The sequence below is a fragment of the Chrysochloris asiatica genome, unplaced genomic scaffold (genome assembly GCF_000296735.1).
Source record: "Chrysochloris asiatica unplaced genomic scaffold, ChrAsi1.0 scaffold00003, whole genome shotgun sequence".
Taxonomy (NCBI): Eukaryota; Metazoa; Chordata; class Mammalia; order Afrosoricida; family Chrysochloridae; genus Chrysochloris; species Chrysochloris asiatica.
In genome coordinates this window covers 45,554,269-45,561,502 of record NW_006408521.1, presented here as the reverse complement: position 1 = coordinate 45,561,502, position 7,234 = coordinate 45,554,269, and the positions used below count along the sequence as shown (strand labels likewise).

Sequence of the window (7,234 nt, the reverse complement as noted above, 5' to 3'; positions counted from 1 at the left end):
AGTGGTGAGGATTTTTGTTTTCTTGACATTGAGATGTAATTCATACCAAAGGCTGTGCTCTTTAATCTTCATCAGTAAATGTCATTACTTAGACTGAATTTGCCAACAGGCAGCATTTCTTCCTGTCCTTTTCACGTGCAGAACATCCATTTCAGTAAATACATATTAAATACAGAATCAAGTTGTGATATAGTAGCAAAAACCAGCAGGCTCTTGAACCAGCTCAGACTCCTGGTGGCCCCTTGTGTGTCAGGGTAGAACTGTCCCCCACAGGGTTTTCAGTGCCTGATTTTTTTCAGAAGAAACTCACCAGGTGTTTCTCCAAAGGCAGATCTGGGTGGCCTTACACCTCCAGTCTTTCAGTTCGCGGCTGCCATGTTCACTGTTGGTACTCAGGGACTCCATGTAGGTGGTGGTGGTGGTTGTGTGCCACTTACTTAGGTCCGACTCATAGTGACGCTGTATAGGGTTTCCGAGGCTATAAATCTTTATGGTAGCCAAAAGGCCTCATCTGCAACTGGTAGATTCGAACTACTGACCTTGAGGTTAGCAGCTTAACTCATAAACCACTATACTACCATAGCTCCTCGTGTAGTAGGTTGTCATTGTTGTTGTTAAGTGCCGTTGATATGTCATGATCAGGTTAATCGATATTTTATTAAAATAACATGGAAAGTATAAATTCTGAAGCAGGTCACTTTGCTCAGTTACCCTTTGAAAATAGGTGGACACTCTTCTTCCTGAGTTTTGTCTTATGGGTAATTTTAGGATGTATAGGGTCTAATTATAGGAGCTCTGGTACTTCTGTGGGATACACATTGGGCTGCTAACCGTTGGCAGGTCAAACCCACCAGCCATTCGTTGGAAGAAAGATATTGCTGTCTGTTCTCATAAAGATTTAATTTCAGAAATCCTATGGAGCAGTCCTACTCTGTCCTCTATAGGGTCATTATGAGTTGGAATTGACTCGTTGGCAGTGGGTTTTTAAATACGGTCATAATTAAGAAATGGAGTCCTGGTGTGTTGCTGTAGGGTAAGAACAGGACTGCAAGGTCAGTTTGAACCACAAGGTCAGAGGTTTAGACTCACCAGCTGCTCCTTGAAAACCCTATACAGGGTCACTATGGGTTGAAACTAACTCAATGGCACTTAACAATAACAATTAAGAAAAAGCTTTGCATTGGGGACTTCTAGTTCAAGATTAGGGAGCTTGATGTCTGTGTAGGATCAGCACTAGACTGAAGCCCAAGGTCAATGGTTCGAGCTCACCAAGTGCTCCTTTGGAGAAAGATGAGACTTTCTGCTCCTGCAAAGATGTACAGCCTCGGAAACCCTATCCAGGGCTACTGTGAGTAGGAACTGACTTGACAGCACTTAATAACTTGGGGACCATTTCGGGAGTAACTCCTACAATAGTGTTCCCAGCCAGAGGTCCAGGCTATGCGTCAGAAGAGGCTCATGGACTAACAAGCCAGTATTGACAAGGGTGATAGATGTGGCTGAGTCTTTAGTGAGCGTGAGAGAGCAAAGTTGATTGTGTTTTACAGTCTGTATAGTTCTCTGTTTATTGCTGGTATTCTGTCATTAAGCAAGCAGGTTCCTAATATAGCAAATCTCTCTAATCAGTAAAGCAAGGGAGAAAAGAACCAGAAGTATCATTAATTATGACCATTTGGCAGCAGCCTGGACAATCTGTTGCTGTTGGATTAGGCAACTTCCTCTGGTTTCATTTTCGGGAGGTAGAGTAGATATGGGCTTTTCTTCTGCATGGAAGAGAATAGAGAAATGTTCCATGCCCCGTTGGCTGACAGCTGCTTAAAAACCTGAGATTAAACACTGGCTTCCACACAGCCCTGGAGTCCTAGGGCGGCCAAGGCCAAGGCTCCAAGTGGGCGCCTTCTAAGTCTTCACATCCATAAACAGAGCAGGCATGTGCCAGCGAGCCTGACCCATCCTCTGTGCTCAGGGAGCAGGGCTGTGTGTGGATGCCATGGTTTGTGAGTGGGCAGGATGGAGAACTGTAAATTCTGTGTGCGCCTGTATTTTGGGTACGAGAAAGCCTTTGGCACCAAGGCAGGCTTTCCAAATGCTAGTCGCTGGGGTAAGAGCTTGGGGGTGCCACCATTCTGACTACAGGTAGCAGAGGTTAAGAGCACTTAATGCATTTATTAACCCTGTAGTGCCAGGCAACCGCACCGTGGAAATTCTGTTATGCAACGTGCCTGGACTACCAGATTACCACCAGTGACAGCTTGTATAACGTGAGAGCCACAGCCGGTGGAGGAACAATGATTACAGAGTGCCTAAAGGAAAACTTTCCCAGGGTTTTCCGGAATGACAGGAGGGCTGTGGGTTTGGGGTCTGGATTGTTCCGTATCCTTTCCAACTTCTCGGTCCCTAAACAGGTGCCAAACCCTGTAGTGTTGGCTTTGACTATTGTTGGGAAATCAGGTGACTTTGCCCACAATATAGAACTCTAAATTAGCTGTGATGAAACCTTCCTTGATGAAAGCAATTGAATAATTCATTTTTCAGCCTGTACTGTAACCGTGGTTAAAATGGACTTTGAGAAAAATGAAATACATCCTCCTTTTTAAAAAATTTTTTTAAATCTCTCTTTTTAGAAAATGAGATACCATATTTTAAAAGCACACACTGGGAAGTTTGGCCCTGAGAGAGATACAGGTGGACCAAGCTCGGCAGTGGGAACCTTTGTATTCCATTCACAGGCCTTGCGTAGGCACACAGGAGTCTGAGCTCTAAGCCCGAACTTCCATAATTACGCACTTGGTTTATCGCCTTAGAACTCGGTGATAGAATACATCTCTCTTATTTTCTGTCTTCCAACATCCCAGCTTAGAAGTTTACATTTTTGTTGTTGTTGTTTTTCTGGAAACTTCCCAATTTTCATTTACTGAGACAGTGTTTAAAGTACAAAATATTCTTGGCAATAGTTGAAAGGGGGAAACGCCTTCTAATTTTATCTGTTTGCATTTATGGTACATGCCTGACAAGACAGCGATAGTTTGATGCTGTTTTCAAAAGTGCTTTAAAATGCAGAAATGAACCCTAGTGACACATTGGTTAAGCGATCAGCTGCTAACGAACAGCTTGGTGGTTTGAAGCCACCAGCTGCTCTGCAGGAGAAAGATGTGGCAGGCTACTATGCTTCAGGTTTGTTATTGGTGTTGTTAAATGCCATCAAGTCAGTAAAGAAGCCTCATCTTTCTCCCGCTTGCTCTCTAAAGATGACAACCTTGGAAACCCTCAGCGGCAGGTCTGCTCTGTTCTTTAGAATCGCTGTATGTCAGAGTCAACTGGATGGCAACAGCTTCTTCTATGGATCCGACTCCAAAAATGTGCTGTATGGGCCAGCTTTGAAACGGACACTGAATCTGGATAGATAGATTTCTGACCCTCGTTGGTTCCTGAGGGTGTCACAAATGGCTAAGGCATTTGGCATCAACTCACAAAAAGCCTGGGGATTCAAATCCACCTAGAAGTACATCAGAAGAAAGGCTTGGCAACCTACTTTAGAAGATCAGAGCCTTTGAAAAATCCCATGGAGCACGGTTCTACTCTGAAATGCAATGGATTGCCTTGGATCAGAATGAACTCAACAGCAACTGGTTTTGTTTTATAGGATTGATCAACATGCAACCAACCAGCCACACATGGGCCAACATTCCCAGTTCCTGCCTCTGCACCTGCAGTTTGTGCCCGTTAGGGGTCCTGGATGCCCAGCATAAGCACGGCCAGGCTCTGTCATAGTTGCAGCCTAGGCAGCTGACCCACTCAGGCCCTCATCTCAACACATACACCACAGGCCTTGATGTGGAGTTTGCAAAGATCCCGGTTGTCTGTGCCATCCTTAGGTTATGTTACACCCTGTGCCACCACCATTTAGGTAGCTGGTATGTTGGACCCTTCACTTTGTGGTCAGTCTCGTGACATCTCTGGTTTGAGGTGGCACTCTGGGGCTGCATGGACCTCAGTTTCTGTTATCATGGGGGTTCCCAAGGCACCTGATCTCCCTGTAGAGCTGTAGTGACAAGCTATGCCAGCGCAGTGTTTGCAGACCTGTAGATGTGGATGGTTATGCCTCTGGAGTAGAGTGGACTGGGTGTTCAGTAGGAGAGAAGCCACGGACCTGGCTGCACAGGCTTGTTTTTGCTCACTCACTTCCACCATCCAGAATGGCCTCAGGGCCAAGATGAGCTTGGGGGCTGCTACCTCCAGCTTTAGTTGAGGACACAGGAGGCTACAGAGAAACAAGTCCAAAGGTGACCATTTCTTTATGTAGAGGCACAGGCCTGCCTTGTTGGAAGAAGAGCAGGTTTACATTCATGTTCCTGTGTGACTGAATAGTCATTTCAACCATGGTCACTTGGAGAGGCAGAGCCTTGGAACGTAGACCCATGCATGTCTACCAGGTTGTGTGTTTATCAATTCTGTTGTTGTTGTTAGGTGCCATCCTGCAGTTCTGACTCAGAACAGCTCTGTGTGCAACATAGCTAAACACTGCCTGATTCTGCTCCAACCATACTATCATTCCTATGCTTGAGACCATCGTGGCAGCCACTGTGGCAATCCCTCTCAGTGAGGGTCTTCCTCTTTGTCACGGACCCACTACCTTAGAAAACATGAGATCCTTCTCTAGGGATGGGTCCCTCTTGTTAACATGTGCAAAGTTGTGAGACAAAGTTTGGGCATCCTGCCTTCTAAAGGTCATTTTGGCCATACTTCCTCCATGATGAATTTATTCTGGCAGGTATATTTTATAGTATAGCTAATTACTCAATATTCTTCACCAAATCCATAATTCAAAGGCGTCAATTCTTCTTCAGTCTTCCTTATTCATTGTTCAGCTTCCGCCTGAACATAAGGCACTGACAGTCGAATGGTGGATCAATCCTGGGCTCTGTGAGAACCCCAGTGACCATGCAGGGCCAGCAGTCCACTTAGGCAGATACAGAGTCCACTTCAGAAACTCTGTCAAGATTGAGACCTTCTCTAGGCCGTTAGTGGAAGCCCTTTTTGCAATAACTAAATAATGATGACCGTATGTCCTGGTGGTGCAACAATTAAGCACTCAACTGCTGACCAAAAGGTTGGTGGTTTGAACCCACTAGAGAAGGATGCGGCATTTGCTTCCATAAAGATGACACCCTTGCAATTCTTTGGGACAATTCTATTCTGTCTTAAAGGGTCAGTATGAGCCAGAATTGATTCGATGGCTGTTGGCACATGTACAACAGGTTCCCAATGTGACTAAGACATGTAGCTAGTGAGCATTGAAGAATTGGGATACGAGGGGACTTCAAAATGGTCGTGGAAAAAAGTCCATGGTATTTTCATCACAGTTTTCCACACTCTTGAAACCCCCTTGTATAACAGTAAAAATGCCACATGCCAGAGCTAATCATACAGAACCAAGTTGGAAGGCAGCCTTCCTGATGCTGAGAGCTCTTGGTAGCCAATATGGTCTAAGGCACTGAGGACCCATTTAGCTGAAACCATAATGGTAAGGCAGACCATGTCCCATTCAAGAAGCCATGTGACGTCTCTGCATAATTTAGTGGGATCATCAGTTATTCAGAGGCTCTTCGCAGGGATTTTATGCCTTCTGTAGATTGTCCTTAGAAATGCAGGGAAAAGGGCACAATTCCAATCTTGAAGAGAAATAAAACATGTCAAGTTCTACATCGTCTCTGTAGGCAACAATGCAATATACCTGATTTGCTATTAATATAGATTAAAAGTAGACTTTTGAGTAAGGTTCAATTCCTCCTCCAATTTTCCTTCTGATCTTCTTATACATAACATTTAGTGACCTTTTAATAGGCCAGAGAGGTTTCCCAGTGTCTTATTCTTGATGCCTGTTTAAAGGTTTCTATTTCATATTCACAGCTGGCATATGCAAATATAGGTAGAGATTATGATGCTTTCCAAGTGGCCTTATGGTCAATAAATTACTCCTTGGATGAACACGCTATCATTTCAGCTGAACATGTCTTCAGCTCGTTGCATAAAAAAACCCTCTTGCAACAGGCAGTTAGTTGGTGTCATTCACACTGCACTGGATGCCCAGGTACTCCCTGTCTCAGGTGTGATGCTTCACTGGGGTCACCCTGCTGATGGGTGGCCTGTCTGACAGTGCCCACCCAAAGGCTCCTATTTGGGGCAGTTTTCGAAGGGGATCTTTGTGTGGATTTTGGCAAGGGTAGACTATGAAGACTCTACCATCCCATGATTGCCTGGGAGAAGCTCTGTGATGGAGGAAAACACATATCGTCACTCAACAGTGAAGAGGCCTGGTCTGTATCCCAACTCTACGAGATTACTTGGTGACCTTGAATAAGTTACTTAACTTCCAATTGTTTTTCTTTGTAAAACAAGAGAGTTTCCTGGCTCAGTAGCCTTCAGAAGTGTATTCGTTGCAGTTTTTTTCCTTCAACTAAATTGAGCAGAAGCCTGGTGTAGAGTTGTTTCTGTCGAGAGGAAGTAGAACTGATCCACAGATCAGACCATCGAAACTACCCTGTTGTTGTTGTTGTTGTTGTTGTTAAGTGCCATCGAGTTGGTTCCAACTCATAGCAACCCTGTAGAGGAATTCCAAAGAGCAACTGGTGGTTTTGAACTACTGACCCTATGGTTCTCAGTCCAGTGCTGACCTATAACACCACACCAGGATTCCACGCAACTGCACTAGAATGGAATGCCTTGCACAATTTCTCAATGGTGTATACGTGTGAGTTTGTCCCTGTGCCTTAGTTTTAAGCAGTGAGTAGCTTACTCCCTAGAGGAGAGCTTCCTGAGCCCAGGAATCATGTCATCTTTGTTCATCATGGTATTATCAGCACTGGAAATTAGTAGACACTTGGTATAAGTATTCATTGAATGGAACAACTCAACCAATGAGCAACCAAAGTAACTTCAGAAAGACCTATTTCTATGTTACTAATAACTGGAGATTTTTATTGCAATGTTTCTACCTCGAAGGACCAAGTTTGTTGTTTGTTGTTAAATGCCATCGAGCCATTTCTGACTCGTAGTAACCAGTGCTCACCTACAACACCACCCCAGGACTGTGTAAGTGTTTCCTTCAGGTAGAAGGAGATATTTTTCAAAAATTAACATTCAGAAATATAAATGAGTGAGCCTTTAAAAAGAAACAAACACCTTTTCTTTAGTAACCTATTCTTGTGCTGCTCTTGTGGTAGCTAGACATAGT

The 7,234-nt window shown here is 44.3% G+C and overlaps 1 protein-coding gene across 2 annotated transcripts in view; it reads left to right on the top strand.

Annotated features, from left to right (window-relative positions):
- The window catches only part of GFRA1 (GDNF family receptor alpha 1), a 276,871-nt gene that overhangs the window by 267,219 nt on the left and 2,418 nt on the right, over positions 1–7,234 (top strand). The window lies entirely within an intron of this gene.